Below are 24067 nucleotides of genomic sequence, written 5' to 3'. Positions count from 1 at the left end.
ATAATATTCAAATAGAGAGATGAACTAAAATGAATAATTAAGTTGATTAAGAATAGAAACAATTAACAGAATGCCAGCCATAATTAAATAATAATAAATTTAATAAAAAGATAACAATTAAGGTTACAAGTTAAGTTCTAGATTAAACATCGTGGCGGACAGGTTGTCCCAGTAATATACACAGGCGTCGTCACAGACCGAACTGAGGAGAAAAACAGGTGCAGTTAGGTCTGCAATCGTGATTGTCCTTATCGCCAACTGGCGACGTAAGTTTGCCACATTTCGGCGTTTAGCATGAAATTGGCTTAAAAGCAGCAGCCGCTGCAAAACTTTGGGTCAAAACTTTGGAACTCTCTCCTGATAAAACTATTAGAACCATACTTCCGTGATTACGTCTACTTTCTATAATTTGGGGATCAGAAATCCGAATCCGTAGAAGAAAAAAGTATGTTTATTCAAAGAAAGTACGCTTTTGTGTCAGATTTCGTAACTTAAAATATCGTCTGCACTTATTAATTAGCATATTTGAAGTCACCCTTTTGAACCCCTTTGAGTCATTATGATTCAGTCCTAGAACGTGAAGATCTAATCATTAGATCAAAAGTTATTCAGGGTGGTCTGTTTTTTCTTTTTGGCTCACTGCGTATTTAAAATATGACGCACATTTGTACAATTATTAAATAATTTTTGCATCATGATACAAATCACTATAAATGATAATATTTTTTAATTTGTTTTAAGCACTGTTGTTAAACAGATCTTGCTATTTTATTTTATTTTATAACCGGTGTTGAACAGCCGACCCGATTCTGAGTTAACGACTATAAATGTTCAACTCCATGGCCCCATAATTTTGAACCCAACCCAGAAGACAAGGGAATTCCTGTATCAAGCGTTGGGATTAACTAGTCTTCGTGGAGGACTTTTTTGATGGAACTTACTTGCATTTGAATTATATATAAAGAAAAACAACGAAAACCTCCCCCTGTTAGCCTTACAACAAGGGGACTCTAACCTACTGGGTTAGAGTCCCCTTAACCACTGGGGAAAGTTTACGTCACTACTATGGTCAGTGCAGGCTGGGAGCAGAATTCGTACCAACCAGCTACAGCTGAGATTCGAATCTGGGGTACCTTATCAAAAAGCGATCTTGTAATTAAAAAGAAATTGGAAAAAAGTTAGTATATTTGAACAATTAAATTCCTTTAATAATTAAGAAATATTTAATTTACAACAAAGCAACGCTAAATTAAAATACAAAAATTTTAAAATTAATCATCTCGACTTTTAATTTTCGAATTATTTTGTATATATATATATATATATATATATATATATATATATATATATATATATATATATATATATATATATATATATATATATATATATATATATATATATAAAGAATAATTTTTATCTTAGGATAATTATTCTTTATTCAGAAATATCGCATTTGTAGCAATAGATGTGTCTTGATAACGACTATTTGCTTTTACCATTCTTGCTTCTGTTCCATTTAATTTTTTATTTTATTCATGTTTTTCATGTTAATTTGTGTATATATATATATATATATATTTGTGTATATATATATATATTTGTGTATATATATATATATATATATATATATATATATATATATATATATATATATATATATATATATATATATATATATATATATATATATATATATATATATATATATGTATATATATATATATATATATATATATATATATATTTAACGAAATGCAAAAAAATTAAGACGTGAAACGTGTCCCCAAAATACAAAACTCTCCCACAATCATATTGTGCTAATCTGTTTTGAGTCACACATATGTATGTATGTCTTTAAATAAACATATCCATACTAAATGTAAAAATAAATATATAAAAAATAAAATAATTAAAACGTACCCATATTTTGAAGTTCAAAATATGTGTTCGCAATTTCATTACATCATAACATAATTAGCCATCAGTACGAATCAATTATCTAGTTGTTTTGATCCTTGATTATATTTTATTACGTGAAAATCCTATCATTATGTTTAAGTTATTTAGGGTGCAAGTAAATGCTTTTTTTCTCTCTTTCAATCTCTGAAATTTCCCCATTTTTGAAATTAGGCTTATGATATTTAAAGCTTAAACTAATGGAGTAAAAAGTACAGTTCACCCTACAATGAGAAAGAAGTAAGGTCAATATGGTTAAGTTAAATACCTGAATATGGTTAAAAACCTGAATATGGTTAAATTTACATATTTTTTTGCTCCATGGGAATACTGAGAAAGTCGGTAGTTTTAATCGAAGCGCTTTTGTAATGATTTTGGAAAAATTATCAATATAATATAGTGTTAATATGAGATAAAATTTGGGAAATAGTTCAATTTTTTTACTTCTTAAGAGCATGGCATAAAAACCATTTATTCGGTTAAATTTACTTTTCAACTTTGTATTTTTTACTAAATGTGTGGTAATAAGAATTTTAATTTTAAAAACCAGAATTTCCGGGAAACCGTTAACTTACGAAAAGAAAAAAATACTAAATGAATTGTTTAAATACTGTACAGTCGGACCTCTATTTAACGGACATCCCTTTTAGGAATTTCTCAATTTTGCGAATTTTTTCGAGAAACCAAGAACATTTTGGAAATTTCTCCGTAAAATAACTTCCAAATAGTGAAGTGAATTTTCTATTTAACGAACTTTTCCTTGAAATCCACTTTCCCTATTTCCGAAAAATTTCAGAACATTTTAAACTTGTTAACGCATTTTATGGGGAAAATGCCCTTGAATTGATTTTTGAAGCCACTTAACTTTTAGAAAATGCAGAAAAATCCTTTTCCCTTTTTTTTTTTTTTCTTTTTTCTTTTTTTGCATTTTAAACGAAAAACTCAAACAAAATTAACGGATTTTATCAGTAGCAATTAAACTTAACGCATGTGGTAACTTAATGCATGTTTAACATTAGTTTTATAATAAATGCAAATACAGTACAGGACCCGTTATCCGGAAATCAAAAAACCGGAAAACCAAAAAACCGGAACGAAATTCGATAAATTTTCCCATTTTTTAAAAAAAAAAAAATTTTTTTTTTTTCCTCTTAAGATTTTTCTTTCTTTTTTGAAAGATGTTTACCTTACCATCATTTTGGAAATAATCATTAGTGTATTACTTCATCGTTTTTTCTTCTTTTTAAGATTATTTCCAAATATTTTTTTTTATAGTTTGGTTTAACAATAAAAAAACCGGCTTTTTGTAGCGATTCAGAAAACCGGAAAAATCAGTTATCCGGAATAGCGATGGTCCCGATCATTCCGGATAATCGGTTCCTTACGTATAATTTTATACATTAATTCAGCTTTTCTTAGCTGAAAATATATATAGCATGTATTGGATAATGTTTTGCTCTATTCTTGCTTTCCATGCAGATTTCTTTTATGGTTAAGATTTTTTAAATAAATAGTAGATACAACTTTGCTAGATAAAGGTGTACTAATTGCTATGTTAATTATGTAGTGTTTATGAATTTAAAACCTGATTTGTGATGTTTAAGTATTTCAAAAGATTACTTTCTATTTAGCGAATTTTCAATGTAACGAACTTATTATCGGGATTTAGCGACTTCGTTAAACAGAGGTCCGATTGTATTTGGTTTCATTAATCAGAATTATAGTTTTTTCTGCCAGGAAATGTCACATTACCATATACTATGGCAATATTACCATAATTTTTTTTCTCCGTGTGTCAAATTAAAATATTTAGTAATTCGTTTTTATAGCCAAGTCCCAGCTTAAGATGAGTAATGTTTTGATTAATTGTGTAATGAGGGTCCTTGAAAATGGAAAGGGCACTTGCATGACTGACAGAATTAAGTGTAGGAAGAGAGGGAAAAATTGGCGGGTAATAGCCATAGGTGAAACTCCACGCTGTCTCTGAAGGGACCTATCGAGTTATATAAATCCCCCCTTTTCCCAAATTAAACAAAGAACACTTCTGTTGATTCTATTTTAAGATTGTGTGTCTTGCGGCCTTGTTCCGCTTAATGCCTAGCCGCAAATAGAATTCCCCAAGCTCAAGTACACACACGCAGCTATTCCAATCTAAAGTTATAGATGTCGTTTACACACACTAGGTGCTAAGTTCCTTCCCCCCTTTCTTCTTTAACACTCATTACAAACATCGATCCTATTTGTTCCATAGAAGTAGTAACTAAAATAAGTTAAATATTTATGATTTGATTTCGCTATATATCATAAAAAGGTAATTGTCTTCTTTCCGTTTCGTACATTTTCATTAGATATGGCCTTTTTTTTTACAAAAGAAAAAAAAAATCAAGATATTTTTGATTGTCTTTAGCATAAAATCAATAAAAGTTACATCGATATTTACCTTTAGTTACTCTTCATTTAATAGTATTTTCTAGTACTTTAAACTCTCGGTTGCTATTACTTTTTTAATTTTGGTAATAATTCAAAATAGTTTATGTTATTATATTTCCTCAAAAATCGCACGAAATTACTTTCTTATGCAACTTTTTATAATAACGTAATTATCTGATGTTTTGCAATTATAAAACGGTAAATAGGGGAGAGTTGGATAAAACGGGATACCATTATTGTTTATATTTACTACGGAATATCTGTTCAGGAAAACCATACATTACTTTTTTTTGTAGCTACAACATTTATCGAAGCACACAAAAAGCATATTTTAAACTAATTTTACTGACTGTGAAATAGAAAAAAAAATTAATTTCCAAACTCTTACATATCCCGTTTTAGCATACCTGGGTTGGATAAAACGGGATAGGGTTTACAATGTTTAAATTTTTGCATATATATAAATATAAAATTATAAATAATGCAAATATATTAATAATATTGTTTATACATAAAAAAGCTCAAGTCTTCATCAGAGAAATACATTACAATTAGTTCTAAAGAAAGATGTGAAATCCTAGAGTCGAAAATTAAATGCTTAATAATGAACGTTAATAAACAAATTTTGCATTACTATATAAAAAGACTAAATTTTTCAAAAATCTATATAGCTAATATAAATAAGTTGTTTAAAAAGCCTAGGCCTACATTAACATATGGCTATTTTAAAAGGTAATAATCCAACAAATAAATAGGTGGATAAAACGGGACATAAAAAACTCTATCCCGTTTTATCCAACTCACAAGTGTCCCGTTTTGTCCGACTCCGACACTCTTTGAAACAAACATGGCTGCTGTCTAAATATGAAAAGAAAATTAGATAGACTGCACATCAAAATATTGGTTAATAAATGATTAATTAAATTTAATACTCACCGGAATTTTATTCCCATATATGTAGGCAGTACAATGTAAAAAACAACGCACGTAAATGTAGAAAATGGCTAAAAAATAGAGTAAAAAAGTTCTGAGACTTATAACTTTCTATCAAATAGTGATCTCGAGGCGGGACGCACCGAGAATGATATAATCACGGTCGAATAACACGTTTCTGTCGTTGTCCACTAGATAGCTGCAATAGTCTGGTCCCAAGGCGACGTATCCCGTTTTGTCCGACTATCCCGTTTTATCCAACTCTCCCCTAAGTAATGTTTGATTTTTGCTAAGCTCTATTAACTTTTATAATAAATTTTATGCATCACTGTTGTGTCAACTTAAGTTGACGAGTGCAAAATAATTATTTAATGTAAAACGATGAGTACAAAATAATGAATTAAAAATCTCTAGCAATATTTAGATTAACTTTTTGCACTAATGCTAAATAATCCTTTCCAAATATTCATAACAAACCAAACTTTAAATACGAATTTTAAAAACAAGTTTGTGAATGAAGTTGTTATGGTAACCAAGTAAAATCATCAAATTTAAATTTTATCCCAATAGCATCAGAATGGAACTAAATCTGTAAATAATAATGAAACTATTAAAAAATTATAATAAAATATATAATAAAAATGAATAATAAAAATAAATTTTTAAAAAACATTTGAGAACTTTTAATAAAATAATTTTAAATTTTCAAGTACTTATCCATTTATTGTCAAGAAGCAAAGGTTTTTGACGAGCAATCATGGGGGTTGGCGAACGAAGCAAGCAGGCGGCGGTGCCTTATCGGCTAATCGTTGGAAGGCTGTACACACCTACACCGAAGAACCATTACATTATGACCACCCTGCTAATAACATGTAGGACCACCTTTAGCCCTCAAAACTGCTAGCACTCGCCGTGGCATTGATTCCACAAGGTGCTGATAGATAGTCTGAGGTATCTGGTACCAAGCGCTCACCAACTGGTCTTGCAATTCCCTCACATTGCGAAGGGGTAGCGTGGCAGCTCGAATTTGGTTTTCCAAGTAGGACCACAAATGCTCCAAATGCTCAATTGGATTAAGGTTAGGTGAATTTGGGGGCCAAGACATGACTTGAAAGTCACTGGAATGTTCCTCGACGATTCGACCTTTATGACATGGTGCATTATCCTGTTGGTAAACACCATCCCCCGCAGGAAAAACTGTTGCCATGAATGGGTGAACCTGGTCTGCAACTATGTTCAAGTAGCTTACAGAAGTCAGGGATTGTTCTATGAGGATTATGGGTCCTAATGTGCCCCATGAAAACATTGTTTCTGGGCGAGAAACCATGAAAACCTGGGCGAGCCCATTGTTATAGATGGAGGGTGGTCATAATATAATGGCTCTTCGGTGTATATTTCTTTGAAAGAGATGAGTGTGATGTGAATATTGAGACGAGTCTTGGAGCCATATTTTTTGCCATTTTTAGGGCAGCTGTTGGACTAAATTTTATTTTAATGGAAACAATAGGTGGAAACTTAAAACTGATCTTCGTGTCGATTATCTGAAATTCGAAGAACTTGATCGTATGGATGGGCTTCAGGCATCAACCTTGTTGAGTAAAGTTTGTCTACAGCAAGAACCCCCCCCCCACAAAGTCTGAGGCCATCTGCTGCTATGGAAACAAGAATAGTGCATTTCAAGATGGGATAGCTTCTTCTCATTTTAGGGTTAATACAGCAGATAGAAGAAAAATATTCCCTGTCTCACACTGACCAGAGCCAAGACCTGTTATAAACAGTGACCTCACACCCCTTCTTGAAATAATTATACCTCGTTAGTATAGTTGCAGCCACGGGTCCAGACGAATCGCTAGGGGAGTTCTTACTTTGGACAAACTATAAGCCTAGGTCTGAAAGGGTATATGCAACTCGCAACGCCCCTCACGTAATCATTCAGGGCCTGAAAACATGATTGCTTAACGGTTAAGGTTTTTAACTAGCGTCAAACAATGCCAAAATTTTCTGACCTTCAGTTGTTTCTTCCCTTTCATTGATTTTAAGAGGATTTTTTTTTAACAACGTGGCAACTCAGCTTGGCTGCCAATTATTTTTTTCTTTCCGACTTACGACCTTCATACTTGAGAATTTCTGCTTTTGTTGAGATATTAAGCAATCGTAAGTTTTATCCTTAACCAATTTTTTTATAAATATGATTTTTACAGTGGTTTTGGACACAACTAAATCTATACAATTTACACAACACTTGATAATCTAAGACTAATTGATAATTTAAGTGCTGGTATAATGAAACAGCCTGAGGCGGCCTTGGCCGGAAACCGGCTGTAGTGCCTAAGAAGAAGAAAATGAAATAAATGATTACCTCAATTGTTTCTTCGCTATCACTTAAAAATACTGTGGGGTTCTAGAACTTTCGGGCTGGCATGCATGAAGCACATTTGCTAACAAACATATATATAAAAGGAAAATTTTAAGTGATGAGGTTTTTTCATTTATCATTAAAATAACTTTATATATTAAAATTTGAATGGATCAAAAAATTTCCTTTGAGGAAAATTAGTTAGCTGTTGCTTATAAGCTATTTTTTTATTTCTTATATTTCCTCGGCGGAAATTTATATATATATATATATATATATATATATATATATATATATATATATATATATATATATATATATATATATATATATATATATATATATATATATATATATATATATATATATATATATATATATATATATATATATATATATATATATATATATATATATATTTATATATATATATATATCATAAATCTGGTTTCTTTTCGTAAACAATTCTTGCAATTAGCTTCTTTCTTCCTGCCCCAGAAATATGTTCTTTTTTCGACTCCTTGAAGTGTCCAACTTGTGTACCTATCAGATACTTTATTTATAACTCTGCATGCTCCTCATCAGGGCGGGAAATATCATGTGCGCAGACGCCGGACTGATGCCGGACCAGCGCTTGTCCGGGAAAGTCCAGGGATAATGGTTTCTATTTTAGGATCTCTGGCTGTCAGGGGCTTTTGCAGCCCCAAGGTCAGATTTCTGCTCCCAGGGCGCCCTATTTTGCCCCCCCCCCCCATCTTTACAAATGACTTCCGCTTTCCATATCGTAACTGAGTATTTTGATTATGAAACTAATCATCGTAAACAGAAAACCTGATCGCATGCAAAACTTGTTTTCTATTTCATTTTTTTTTTTTTTTAAATGATTGCTTTTTTTAAAAACTTGTATTTAAAAAAATTTTTATTTTGAAATAGTTTCATAATTTTTACCATTTTTATAACAGAAATATTTAATTTAAATAAGGCGAATTTTTAATCTCTGTAAAAAATTCTGGATCAAATTACGGTATAAAATATGGGCGCATCATCCGTAAAATTCATTTTACCGTAAAATCCATTATTACTTTGAAATATTATACCGTAATTTTTCACAGAAATATTTATTCAATTAGAATGATTCAGCAATTTTACGGTAATTATTTCTGTAAAAATTACGGTATATCATAATCTTTCTGTTCTGTAATATATTCCGGTAAAAATGGATTTTACGGTAAAAAGTACCGAACCCTGTTTATTTTTACCGTTATTTGATCCTGATTTTTTTTTTTACAGTGCAGGCTTTGTTTTGTTTAACCATTAATAAAAATGAGTTTTTAATTTCCTCTATAACTTAAAATTTAGGTGAGTGATTCAAAACGAATACATTTTTATGTTTCAATATAAAAATATAAATCTCTAATATTTATTGAAGATAATTATACCGTAAATGCTAATTCCTTCCTTTTCTTAGAGGTGGTTGCAACCATAATTGAACTATTTGTTGAAAACTTTGGTATGCAACGTGCTGAAAATAGTATCAAATTTAATAGCATAGAAATTGAGATTTTTAAAAATCAAGATTTATTATCATTAACTTTTGAAGTGAAGTTAAATTGCCAGTCCTGCGTACTTAGAGGAAAACTCAAAAATATAAACTAGCTTAAACATGTAGAAGGCTAATACCAAATGAAAAGTAATGAATTATAATTAGATAAAAAATTGTTCTGTCATTCATTTGGTAGAGTTATTTATGTCTGCTTTATAAATATCAAGGACTTTCAATTTTTAAAAGAATTTGAATTCAGTTTAAATTGCATCGCCATAGATTTGATGTATTAATTCAAGAAAAAAAAACAGTATTTTTTTTTCTTTCGCATTTGACTTACCGATTTCTATGAAGCTTGCCCTAGTAAGGGAATTACTTTTTCGAATTACTAGACTTTATCTTGTAAAAGGACAATTATTTATTTTATTCCAAGTTGAGCCGCTGTGACTCACGGGAAAGAGCGTTTGCCCAACACCTCCTAGAAAGAACAGGCCTCAGCACGGGTTACCATAAATATCCCTTAGTAGTCCAAACGCAATGACATATTTTGTATTTTCAACCACTGCGCAGCTTAGTACCCCTAACGTAATGACATTTTTCTTATTTTTCGTCTACTGCGCAGTTAACTTCGTCACATCGGACTACTAAATTGATCCGTGCTGAGGCCTTTCTACTTCTAGGAGGTGTTGGTTTGCCTCCCAATGAGGTGACTCCAGTTCGAATCCCAGTGATGACTGGTTGATACGAATTCTGCACCCGAGTCTCTCACCAACCACAATGCTGGCATAAAATATCCTCAGTGGTAGATGGATCATGAGTTAGAATACTTTCTCTGTCCGGCTGACAGTAGGAGGGTTTCATGGTTTCCGTCACCACTTACCGCAAATACGGGTTAGTTCCATCAAAAAGTAAAGCAGAAAAGATAATCTGTCCCAATGTTTGATCCAGGATTTCTCTTGTCTTTTGGGTTGTGTTCAAAATTACAAGGATACGCAGTTGAACATTGAGAGTCATAAAGTAGTACTACATCGGCTGTTCAAAGCCGTTTATAAAATAAAATAAAAACGTTTGAAGTAACGTAGATCTTAGAACTTACTTACCTATCAAAAGGTATTTTGACATTACTTGTTTAAAAAGGTAAAAATGAAAACTCTAGGTCAGCAGTTTGTCCGACTCAGGCTCTTTAAGCAACTTTAAGCTCTTTAAGCAAATAAAGGATTTGCTATATTCTTTAGAGTATCTAAAATCTTTTGAAGTTTTAAGTGGAAGACCATAGCTCATCTTGTGAAATATATCACTTTTAGGATATTCATACAAAAAAAGATTCCCTTGGGGGCAAATATATTAAAATATTTTAAGAAATGATTTTAAAAAGTAAAATAAAGTTTTTTTTAACTTCTTTAAATTATTAAAAAATTTAAAATGCGTAAGATGCAGCAATTACTTTAATAAAATAAAATAATTTTAAAACATTACTTTTATTTCAAATATGAAGTGAAACTGAATAAAATTTTAAAGAAAACGTACTACCGTGAGTATAAAGTGAACAAATGATAAGTGTCTGTTATTAAGTGTAAATGAAATTAAAATTCTAAAAAAATGAAAATGTTAGACCTGCTTCCAACGAAGCATAATTATAATTATTTATCATTATATTATCACTATAATTTAATTATTATTATTTTTATAATAATTATAACTTATCTAAAATTATTTTGTCTTTTCCCACAATAATTTCTTTTTAGGTTTAAATATTATGTTTCAAAAATGAACTCCAATTTTTCCACGCACTGGAGATTTATTTACTGTATTCTTTTATCCATAAAAGTGCTAAATTACTCAAATATTTTTTTCAAACAAATGTTAATGTTACTTAATTGCCAAATTCAAGCAAATGCTAATACTAATTAATTATTAAATCCATACATATTTCATTCATAACATATTGCATATTTTAGATAATATTTAGATATTACATGCATAACATATTTTATTCATACAAAAATTCATAATATTTCTAAATTATTGGCTTCATACAAATGTAATGTTGCTGAATTATTAAATTCATATTAGTTTAAATGTAACTGAATTAATAACTTTGAAAATGGTATAATTACGTAATTATTAAATTCATGCGATTGCTCAAATTACTGAAATTTTAACTTTATACCAATGTTAATATTATTGAATTATAAAATTGACACAAATTTTTTTAATAAGGAATCATTAAAAACATTTAAATGACAGTTACTTCATAGAAATTGTTACATTCTCATACAATTAACTTCATACAAATATCAATGTTGCCAAATTATGGCGTTTATACAAATGTTAATATTTCCTAATTATTAAATTAATATAAATGTATATAAATCTGCATTAACTTCATACAAACGTCATATTAATTTCCTATATATGTTAATATTACTGAATTACTGGCGTCATTCAAATGTCGCGCAATTACTATCGTTACCAAATACTATCGTAATATTACTGAGTTATTAACTTTATATAAATGTTAGTAATGGATTATAAATTTATTCTTTAGAGATGGTTTTCCTATGAATCACTTCATTTTTCCATTTATAAAGTTTGAAGTGATTATTTCAGTTTCTGATTCGGATCATCCTCGTGGATGTTTCTCTGACCGTCATCAATAGCAGTTAAAGTGACGACGTAAATAAATTTCTGCAGCAACAACAGTAGTTACATAGGAAAAAAAGCAATTAACCAATGAAAACTCAAAATTAGCAAGTGTTTTCTAAATAAAAAAAAGGTTATCGAACTGAACAATTTTGCGTCATCACGAACTATATTACTACTGTTAAAGTTATCGAATTCGACCACATTTACTACCAAACAGCGTGCTAATAAAAACTATATTTTGTTGTTAATTTTAGCAAAAAATCATTACCACTGTAAAAATTACAGTTCTTCCATAGAGTCAGAAACACAGTAAATTTTCCAATATTTAAGAAGTTTTAACCGTGCTTTTTTCTCAGTGTAAAATTTGCTTCAGATAAAACAGTTTCTGTCAGAAATATCGCGCAGTGGACTTATCGTTAAGATACGGTTCTCAGTAGAACACCGAAGTCAAGCATCACTGGCTGCGGTCAGTGTGCGGGTGGGTGACCACTTGGGTTAATCTGCGTAGGGACCGAGGGTGTGCGATATTGGTCCTCGTTAAACTGTTCTACCGTAAAGTGCTCGACTTCGTATGCAGGTCGTCGAGCTACAGAAGCGGGGGTGCCATCCCTTCTGCAGAGAATCAAAATTGTGATGGCATGTCTACGGATCATTCTCAGGGATGTTTCCCAGACTGTCTTAAATAGCCCATTGCGTAGCTCTAGTTCGACGTAAATAAACTACAACTGCAACTATTAGAAATATGAACATAAAATATAATCGTACTTACCACAGTTTTTATTTTACACTTGTTATTGTTTCACAACAAGGTATTTATTTGTAAAATCTTGAATGGATTTTATACTTATGTTTTGTTAATTCATTACAAACAATTTTCGTTGGATTTTAATAGTTCATATTTTATTAACTATCCTTTTTCAATTTTTTTAAGGTCTCATTGAGAAGGGGTGGCATGATTCAAAGCTGTCATAGTTGGAGTAGAAGAAAGGCCCGATAAACATAAGCCTCATTTTGAATTTCGTATCTTTATTAAACTTTGATCCATTTGCAGTTGCTCTGCAGAGACCGGTAAGCTTTATTTAGAATATGAATTGCTGTATACGATTATGAATGACTCATAATTTCTATCACCTTGATTATAAATTGTTTATGACCTATTCCAACGAGATCTTTAGTTTAGATATCTTGGCTGAAAGGTTTATTTTGATTATAAATTCCTGTAAAAGATTATGAATGACTCATAATTTCCATCACCTTGATCATACATTGCTTATAACCTATTCCAACGAGATCTTTAGTTTAGACATCTTAGCTGAAAGATTAATTTTGATTATAAATTCCTGTAAAAGATTATGAATGACTCATAATTTCTATCTCCGTGATTATACGTTGTTTATAACCTATTCCTACGAGATCTTTAGTTTGGATATCTTGGCTGAAAGGTTTATTTTGATTATAAATTCCTGTAAAAGTTCATGAATGACTCATAATTTCCATCACCTTGATTATACATTGTTTATAACCTATTCCAACGAGATCTTTAGTTTAGATATCTTGGCTGAAAGGTTTATTTTGATTATAAATTCCTTTAAAAGATTATGAATGACTCATAATTTTTATCACCTTAATTATAAATTGCTTATAATATATTCCAACAGGGCCGGAATAGCTTGGTTGGTAGGGCACTAGGCCCATGTCCAAGAGGTCGTGGATTCTAAACCTGCCGACTGAAGACTTCCCGTTTAGTAAATGGTGACTGATGCACTGTAAATCTGTCGGATCACAAAGTCCTCCATGTTCCCATAACAAATCATACCTCTGGGGGTACTGATCCAGGAGTTTCCTTGTCTTCTGGCTTGGTTCAAAATTACAATGCTACGGAGTTGAATATAAGAAGTCGTAAACCCAAAATTGGGTTGGCTGCTCAACGGCGGTTATAAAATAAAAACAAAATATATTTCAACAAGATCGTTAGTTTCGTTATATTGGCCGGAATGTTTATAAATTGTTTATAAATTGTTTACAAAAGATTATGACTGTCTCATTTCTATCATTTTGATTGTAAATTTCTTATCTATTTCCCTTTGATTATTAGTTGTTCATGATCAATTTAACTTCGATCATAAAGTGCTTATAATCTAATTAATTTTAATTATAAATTGCTTGTAGTGAACTTTGATTGTAAATCATTTATATTCAGTTTCACTTAGATCATAAACTGTTTATAATCCATTTATTACTGATTATCATTTGATAATAATCTATTTCGATTTCAATATAATCTGCTTTCTGATTATGATTTGTTTTTTAACATGATATGATCTACGCTAGAAATTTTTTTTTTTAATTCGGTTATTAGTCACCAACAGTTGCTCAAAACAAAGTAGTGGAAAATATGATAGGGTGATTTTTTTGTCATTTTTATCATCCTACTTAGCTATCATATTTTTAAGCAACTGGCAAATTAAAGAATAGCTTTAGAATTTATAATAAAACAGATTTTTTGATTTTTTTTCTTCAAATTTACGAAATTTTTAATTCATTTATCTTTTTGCAAACAAAATAATAAAATTACACATAAATTAAACTATAAAATTCAATTGCATAATATTTAAGCAATGCATCGTTAGAGTAATGAATGTATAACATTTTAGAAATTCTCAATATGGGAATATATTTATAAAATTATCTTAATTTACATATTATATGTATCACTCCCCAAATCAACTTCGGGATTACATTGAAATCACGACGAAAGCGAAATTCGACTATGCATGTTTTTATAAATATAACTTTCTGTAATATTTTTGCATACAAATCTTAAATATAATCTTTTATCTCAAGTCTTTCTAAACCCAACTAATAAGCTATCTAATTTTGATGATATATGCTTGAACTGTTAATATCTTCTTCTAGCATCCATATCATACCAATAATGGATGTCTCTCAGCCGCGACTAATTTAACGCGCACCAGTTGTTTATCAAAAAACATATCTCAATTGAAGAGCTTAGTGAAAGAAGGTTCTAAGAGACTTTTTTCAACTTAATAAGCTATAAAAAAAATACATAGCAAAAGCAGAAAGGTGTTAATTAAACACATCTGAGCATTAAATACCGTCTTATTTGCTGAAGTGGAAATAAAACTCAATGCTTACGACTGACCTTAACTTTTTAAAACTCAAAATGGCGTACTTTGACAGTCACTCGGTATTTTCTTTCACTAAGTCTTTCTATGAAATACAGAGATAAAGTGTGTTTTAATCACTCTGTCAAAAATTAAGGTAAAAAGTACCGGCACTCAAGGTGCCGGTACTTTATACCGTAATTTGATTCGGAATTTTTTACTCGTTTTTTTTACATGATTTATTTACTTGCCCCACCACGGGATTCAATAAGAATATTCAAGCAACGAATAGAATCTCGTTCTTACACTCTTAGAAATGTCGGTTGTTATAATTAAAAGCATATTCGGTAATTTTGTTGAATACTCTTCTTTATTGAACTTCTCTGGCATTTGAGTCAATGTTAGTAAAGCTAACTTGAACTTGAATTTTATCCACTCTGCACAGCTTCCATTAGCATCAAAGAGATTTGGGTATAAATACATAGGTAATTTCTTTATCCTTTATCACTCATCCAATAATTTCTTTTCGTCTGTAGGGTCAGTCCAAGGCTCTAAAAACGTGTGCAGTCTTTCTGTGATGCACAACTTTACATAATTAATTAATCTCCCTTTAAAAGTATAAAACTGTTTCTCCCCGCTTTTAATATTTTTTAACTGAAAACTCACGATTCAAAGAAAAATAATGGTAGTTTGAGTTGAAACACAACATTTATCAGACAAATCTTACTCGCCAACATTAAGCAATCAGTCGTCAATGGCGAGTAGAAATTTCGCGCCCTACTTTATTATATATTTTTATATTTCTTGTTTAAAATGAATGCATATTTTATCAGTTATCGGTATGAGCTTTGTTGCATGCGAATATTAATAACGTATTTCCAATAAATCGCAAATATATGGAATCAAAGACTTACATTCTATTTTTAAATGCAATTTGTAATATTTATACAATACTTGTTAATTTTTTGAGATTGAGAAAGTTGTTCTTTCTTTTAATTCATGGATTTTTCTTTTTCTTTGAATGAAACTGAGCTTTTGGAATTAGCCAATTATAAAACTATTTAGTAAATCAGTCACAAAGAGATTCGTTACCTAACAAAACAAAACACGGCTTTCTTTCATTTTCTCCGTTTTGCTAATCTACATTATTAATTTTTTATTCTTTTTTGACGAGCTGAAGAACGTCTTTGATTGGTTCAAACAACCAGAAGAAGAAACGCCTCGTTTCTATTTTTATCCTCAAGGTTGCTTATTTGTTATTTGTGACGAAGACCAATAGAGGACGCTGACTTCGCCAAACGTGCCTCGGTCTATTGGGAAACTTTCGTAAGATAAACGAATAGAATAAAAACATTGTCCTGAAAATCTATCCATTTTTTTATGACTCGTTAATAGTTAATAGCTGTCTGCAAGAGAGGCTTAAAATTTAATTTTGAGCAATGAAGTACAAATATTGTTCAAACACAAAAACCTGTGCAAATACTTGTAACTGTAACAATGTATTCTCTTATAAAATATTAAACAACTTTATAAAATTTTCTTAAAACGGACGGCAGGTGTTTGAATTAAAAAAAATAATAATTGAATTACTTATTATAGTTGGAGAAAATTAATGTATGTATTGTTGGTTGAAAATTAAAATATTTCTATGAAAAGTGTTAAAAATAACAAATATCAAAATTGATTGAACCGATCCAAATCGATTGTGTTGATAAGTTTGAATTTATTTATCAGTAATGTGATCTCTAATAATATAGTTAAATATTACAATTAAACTATGTTGTAGTCAGATTAAAATTTAAAAAAATTATTGAAATATTGCTAATTGCTTCAATTTAAAAATTTCAGTGGCTCTAGGAGATGACCTAGTTCACTGGCCACTAGGCAAGGCCTTGAATGCAGTGCTGCTTCATTTTAATAGTACTCACTCATTTTAATAGCCTCACTTTGTACGTAATATTATTTCTATTTATTAGTAAAATTATCTCACTTCATTTGTAACAAGTCGCATCTGGAGACCAGCTGGTTCACATTTTTAGATCAGTAGAATTGCAAGTATTTTTAGATTTAAAATTGTACAGTAAAAAATCAAAAGGCAAAAATCTGAGAAAGTATTAACTCATATTTTCATTTTCGACACTTATAAGTTTGTATTTTTAGATCTTGGATGTTTTGGGCCATTTTTCAGATTTGACGAAAATTTGCAATTAAAAATAATATTTGTTGTTCAGTACAATATATGCTATGGTTTTAAATTTAAAAAAAATGTTAATTGGCTCAATGGCACTTTTGAAGGTTACCAAAACATGATAATGATAACAAATAATTAGCATTATTATCAATTGGAAACAAAAAGTTTTAGTATTAGCAATTTATAAATTTAAATCCCTCGAATTTAAAAGAGTGATTAGGCTATAAGGTATAAGCGCAAATGAAATTTTCTAGAGATGGTAAAATATAGTATTTCTTTAATTTTTTTATAGCTTATGTTAACTTACATACTTGTTTCTAGCACGCGTTTTATCAGGATTTAAACTACGAGTTAAGTAAGCTTTAGATATATCTAATTTTTCTCGAAATTTTGTCTGTTTTTCTGTCTGTCTAAAACTTTTGAAACAATCTGTAACGATGCTTTGTCCATGACAGCACACGTTGAAGTAATAAAAAAAGACACTTTTTTTTCAGTATTTCAAGGGATTATATCCTTTTCGCTGTGATAGAAAATATTGCAAAAATGTTAGCAATCGATAACAAAAAGCGCCGCTCCAATCGGTGAAGAAATTGAATTTATATCAGAGTAAGTTTAATCTGTAGCAACGGGTTTTAACAATGGAATTCCGTATTTTCAATTTTGTGCCCGAACTACATGACGCCGGAAAGTGGCGATTGTTTACAAATCACACCATGAAGATTTGCACACTGACGATTTGAAAAAAAAGAAGGAAAAAAAAAGAAGAAAAAACGATCCAAATCGGTACTTTTGTTCTTGATGTATTATCGAAAATTCATACAGAATTTCGTTTTTATATATACGTAGAGATATTACGCATAAGACTTTTTCCTCAGTTTAGTGTAAAAACTATATGTAGTAATTAAAACGAGAAAATGTTAACCAGCTTTAAAAATCCATCTTTCTTTCTTTAGAAATTGCTTCTCGAGTTTATTATAGAGATAATTAAAAAAATGTTTGAAATAAATAAGATCAATCTCTTGAATGATCTAAAATTGTGAATTTTTTTAAAAAAGTTTTAGATGATATGATGCGTCATATAACATAACGTAAGTTACACCGAAAATTCATTTTTCATGATTGACAGGCTACAAGCTTTAAATCATATTTTAAATTAGTCTGATGGTTAATTTATTTTCTTTAACATCTAAAAATAGGGAATAAAAATCATTTTAAGCATTTTTTTAAGTTTATCATTTTACATAAACTCGGCAAAAAATTTTAAAATTTCAAAAAAAAAAAAAAAAAAAAAAAAAAAAAAAATACTTGCAAAATTGTATACACTAAAAATAATAATTAAAGGATAATAATTTAGTCAGGCTTTCTTTAAGTTATGCTATGGACTACGTATACATACTTTTTATTTTGACTTAAATTATATAACGAGGTTTTAAGATAGACGAAACAGTTAAAGAGAAACATAGTTTTTCGTCAAACTCATTTAGATACAAGCTTAGCTGTTTACTCATTTACTGGCTTAAAATAGGAAAAGCAGGAAAAATATCAAAATTCCAACCAAAGGCTTATCCTATAATTAACTGGAAGTCTAATCGCTTAAGTCTTAATATTTTTGGCGAAATTATTCATTATTGCATTGAATAATGCAGGGAAAAGCCTTCAACTAAATTTTGTAAAAAGCCTGAGTTCAACGGATAGTATTTTTTATTCATCTACTTATTTATGCGTCTAGGTTTACTAATTTTGAAACTCCAACATTTTGCTTTAAACTGAGTCGCCCAGTTTCAAAATCTGACAGAAAGTGAAAATAACGTCTATGGCGTTTATTTTTCCAGTTTACCGATCGAAATTTATAATCTTGACTCCAGAATTTACTCATAATCCCATTATAAGGTTATTATACTTTATTTTATATTCTATTTTATTTTATATTCTATTTTATTTTATTCTATTTTATTTTATATTTTATTTCATTTTATTTCATATGTCATAATAGGGCGCTTCACCTATTATAACCTGTTCTGAAGAGCACGAAGAAACAGTTCGTAATAGTGAAGCGTACCTAGAGGCATATGGTGACATTTATTTTATTTTATTTTATGTGTCATAATAGGGCGCTTTCCTTATTATGACCTGTTTTGAAGCACACGAAGAAGTAGTTCGTAATAGTGAAGCGTGCCTAGAGGCGTATAGCGACATTTCTGGGCATGGATTCCTATGAAATTTTAATCCTGATGACGTGAAATAACTCCCCTAAAAGTTAGTCGCAACATTTGTGGGCCCACTTATATATAATGTTTCCATACTTGTACATTTTGCCCAAAATATAGACTAAAAATGACATTTAAAAAAACTGTAGTTTGGAGAGAGAAATCGATTGTGAAATTTGAAATTAGCGATACGAAAGTATCTAAGATCTATTAAAAAATCTCATTGAAAAAAATTTTCTCTAGTGTTATTTAAACATGTTTTTTATCCTACGTTTAAAAACAAATTGATCAAAATGCTGCCTTATTCTGATGATTTTGTTTGCATTGACTAAATTTTGTAGATTAATTATGTTTTCTGTTGCAAACATACAAATTCAAAACATTAATATATACCATTTCAGTGTTTCCATCTCAGAAGAAAAATGGGTGAGAATTTCTCACCCTTTCTCAAAAACAGGGTGAGATTTCAAAAAGTTAAGTGAGATTTCAAAAAAAAAAAAAAAAAAAACACTAAGAGACTTGAAAAAAAAATCATTTCTTTAATTATAATGCATTTTTAACATCTTCTAATTTTTAAAGCATTGAATATTTTTGCTGCATCATCATATGGAAAATGTTCTATATCTACTTTTTCATCAGCTATTCTCATTAGGTTGCTCAAATGCGTATTTGTTTCGTTTTGATCGTTTCTACCCACATTTGTTTCATTTTCATTTGTCCGTTTCGGAGTAGAAGATATTGGCTTTACAAGGTATTTGTCCATCTTACATTAACGAGCAAAAAATTTGAACGTCTTACATGACCTTACCTACGGTAAACACGTGGTTGCAGAGAAATGCGTTCTGAAAGAGGTTCCGTTTTTCGGAAGGATGGTATTCTGTTGTTCTTAAAGGTTCTGAACAATACTGGTAAATAGGGAAGCTAGATAACGGGGCAGATGTTGAAAATAATGAAAGATCCAGGAAGAAAAGTGAAACGGATTTTATTCTAAATGGCGCAAATGAGAAATTTTTTTCAAAATGCGAGAAATTCGCGAATTTTGAAATTGGTTTGTAGAATGCGCGAATTTCTCGCGGTAATCATTTTTTAATGCGAGAATATAAAAAAATATGCGAGATTCTCGCGTTCTCGCGCTGTAGTGAAAACACTAATGTCATTAAAATCGTAGCTACAGTGTAAAAATAAAGCTTGAAGCATGTTCCATTACGTAGCATTTTGTTTAAAAAATGAAAATATATGTTTATGTAACATAATTTGTGATCTATAACAATTGGGTGGGAAGGGAGTTGTGACGTGTAACACTTTGTGACAATGGGCAGGAGGGTTTAAACTCTATTGGGGGAAAAAATGAGACCTCGTTTATGGAAAGTCTTTTAAAAAAAGACATAGCAGTGGAAAGAAAAATAAATATTTTAGTGAAAAATAAATAAATTAAAATCTTTACAAATTTGAAACATCTTTGCGCTTTTGAAATTCTTAAATAAGGGGCACATGGAATTTACTGACTTAAAAACAATTTTAACGTTCTGAGATTGACCAAAAGTGTGTTAAATTGCCCAAAATCCATAGTTCTGAAAATAGTTTGAACTAACTTCAATTGTAATCATTATGCACTTACTGCGTGTAAAAAAAACTATTTAACTATAATATTTACTGATACAATTTGATAAATATTAGGTCAGGTCAGTAGGAAATGAAATTCCGCGATTAATTGTCGTAAGATTATATTTATAAAATATGTGTATAATGTATTAAAATATATCGTAATTGACCAATTGATATTTATAAAATTTTATACATAAAATTCATAATATTTTGAAAAATTTCATAATAGAGTTCTTTCTTTCTTAAAATATGTTTCAAGATGAGATTCTATACATTTTTACTTTTAGTTAACTTATTTTTGTCATTTTCTTAAATTAACAGAGTTTCGCACTTAAAACTGCACTACTATATCTAGTTTTGAACAGTTCAAAACGGAAAGTGTTAGCAGAAATGAATTAATTGTTAATTTCGTTCTGTTGTCCATTGTTCGTATTCTTTTAATATTGTTTAAAAGAAAAATTAGCAAAATCTAGCTATGATTGATTAATTGATTGATAAGAATTTTTGGCACAAGAGCCATGTTTTGGCTATACCTTGCATAAAACCAAGTAAAAAAATATCTAGCTATGAACAAAAGTGTTTTGGATAATTTAACACAGTTTTGCACAAAATATTTTACTTCAATAATAGTGGGAAGAGGTATGACGCAGCAGTTGAGCTTAATTATTTCGAAAAAATAAATAAATAAATTATGGATTTAAGTAAAAATAACTAACTAAGTTATAAAGTTAGTGCTGAAAATTACATTTATGTCAACTAATCTGTAATAGACGCTCGAATCTCGCTTTAACTGCAGAACAATTTCAGAGAAATCTGTTCTACAATGTAGTTTAGAATGTATACACTGCCAATATTACTTCTAGATTTAAATATATAGAATTTGTATTTTGCAGTCTGAGAAAAATCTATTGTTAAACATAAACGTATAATTGAATTATCAAAATACCTATAACGCCAGTACATTGAATTATTTAGCAAAGTACAAATTTGCCTCAACCTTTATAATACGTTAAATTTAACACTGTTTACACTCAAGGTTAATAATAGTTTCACGTAATCAGGTTTAAATTGACTGCTGTTATGATTCAACACTTATTAAACTTTTTAAAGGCGTAGGATGAACCATATAAGCGTTATCATGAAAAATCAGTTTTAAAAATAAAAGAAAAATTTGATTAAGATTGACGATATCGATATAATATCAATAAAATCAACAACAACTTCTATCCTTTTACGATGGAAAATTTTGTTTTACAATATTTCAAATCTTGCAAATGTGGTTTTTCAATGTTTAAATGTTGTCAATGCTTTAAAATCACGCACAAAATATTCACTCTAATTTATATATATTCACCCTAAAAATATATTTATTCTATATTCACTCTAAAAACAGGTTGATTTTTGAAAAAAAATATTAGAATTATGAGACATAGCTTTGCTGCAAACGTAATTAAATTACTTGTAAACCTATTTTTTTTTCTTCGTATTCAGATTTTTACATATTAGAATACTCTACAAATTCACACTATTTTGAATATTGATGGTCTTTATACAAGATTATACAGAACTGTTTTTCAAAAATCTACACTAAGGTCAGGAATATCATAAAAACATGATTCACAATGAAATATATTGTCGCTCTAAGTTTCTTCTATGTGGGATACTGAAAGATTCGAGACAGGTTACAAATAATCATACTTTTTATTACAAAGGTGAGTTTACACAGCATTTTTGTTTAAAAGTAAGTTTTAATGTATGTGTTCGAAGTTGCGACTTAGAATTGTAATACATACCTCGCCATAATAATGTATCAGCTGGTGTATCAGCAATTACTTAGCGCTAAAAAAAGATTCATTCTTCCAACTCTATGCCCGATTCCATCAGGTTTCCGTACACTGTAGTTTTCATACAACCTTAAAGGGAAAAATCAATGCGAAAGAAATCTGGATAACAAGGTGGCCACACTCTCTTGCGCGCCTGGATTGCCTTTGATTAATGATACCCTAAAATGGAAATTTTATAGTGAAGCCTAGTTAATTAATAATCTTAGTCCAATAGTAGGGGAGAGTGGGGTTAATTGTAACATTTTTTACTTAACTATTTTTAACTAACAAAAAATCCAATATATTATTAGTATTAATTGGCAGACGAGTAAAGTAGACTATCCTCTACTAGAAAAAAAAAATACCTTATTTTAAATTTTATTATATTAGTTATTAACAATTTTTGACAGTCGTGCACTTGTTACAATTGTCTCCTCTTACGGGGTCAATTGTAACAGTTCATAAATTCAACTAAAACATAGTTAATTATACATATTATCATAGTTGTAACATATTTTCTTATTGATCAAAATAGTAGTGATATTTTAGGAGTAAAAATAATAATGAGCAGAGATCTAAAGGGTTAAACTTTTAACTATAAGGGGTTAAAAATTTTAATTTATGTTGTGAAAGGTGACAAATAAAATAATGCACATGCAGCATAATATAAATGATATAGGAAACTATTAGCAGTTCCTAAAGAGTTAAGTAATGGTTTGTAAACATAAGATTATTTATTTTCAGCTGTTACAATCGTCCCTTTACTTATTGTTACAATCGTCCCCAAGACGCCATTCCAGCTTCATTTGTTAAAAACAATGCTTGTTAATTAACGAAACTAATCTTTTTTTTGAAATGTTAATTAAGGTGTCCACTTACATATTTGGTTAATAATTTTTATTTGTTTAAACAAAATTACTTTGTTACAATATAATATTCTAATACCAAAAAAAGTACTTACGTAGCATGAAAATATCTTTTGTGATGTAACTCTTTCAAAAGTACATAAAAATGGTTGCCAGCATGTACATGTAGATTTATTAAATACACCTTGTGCGCCACCTAGGAACCAAATCTAGAACCCGACACTCGAAATTTTTGCTCTGTTACAATCGTACCCTGTTACAATTGACCCCACTCTCCCCTACTCTTTTTAGCCCACTTTGTTTAAGAAAAAAATTATGACTAAAACTAGTTTAGCTCAACATTATCGTTCACAATTTTTTGTTTTTTGTAGAAGTGGGTTATA

At 29.7% G+C, this 24067-nt stretch overlaps 1 protein-coding gene across 5 annotated transcripts in view; it reads left to right on the top strand.

Moving 5' to 3' along the window:
• The window catches only part of HDAC4 (histone deacetylase 4), a 193706-nt gene that overhangs the window by 19240 nt on the left and 150399 nt on the right, over positions 1 to 24067 (top strand). For all 5 annotated transcript variants that reach the window (XM_087150222.1, XM_087150218.1, XM_087150216.1 and 2 more), the window contains exon 2: positions 12799 to 12935. The gene's annotated coding sequence lies outside the window, so the exon portion shown is untranslated. The remainder of the gene's footprint in view (positions 1 to 12798; positions 12936 to 24067) is intronic.

Source organism: Parasteatoda tepidariorum, chromosome 8, assembly GCF_982258835.1.
Source record: "Parasteatoda tepidariorum strain Cologne lab strain chromosome 8, Ptep-v5.0, whole genome shotgun sequence".
Classification (NCBI taxonomy): domain Eukaryota; kingdom Metazoa; phylum Arthropoda; class Arachnida; order Araneae; family Theridiidae; genus Parasteatoda; species Parasteatoda tepidariorum.
Note: the sequence above shows the minus strand (reverse complement) of the source record. Positions and strands in the feature narration are given on the sequence as shown.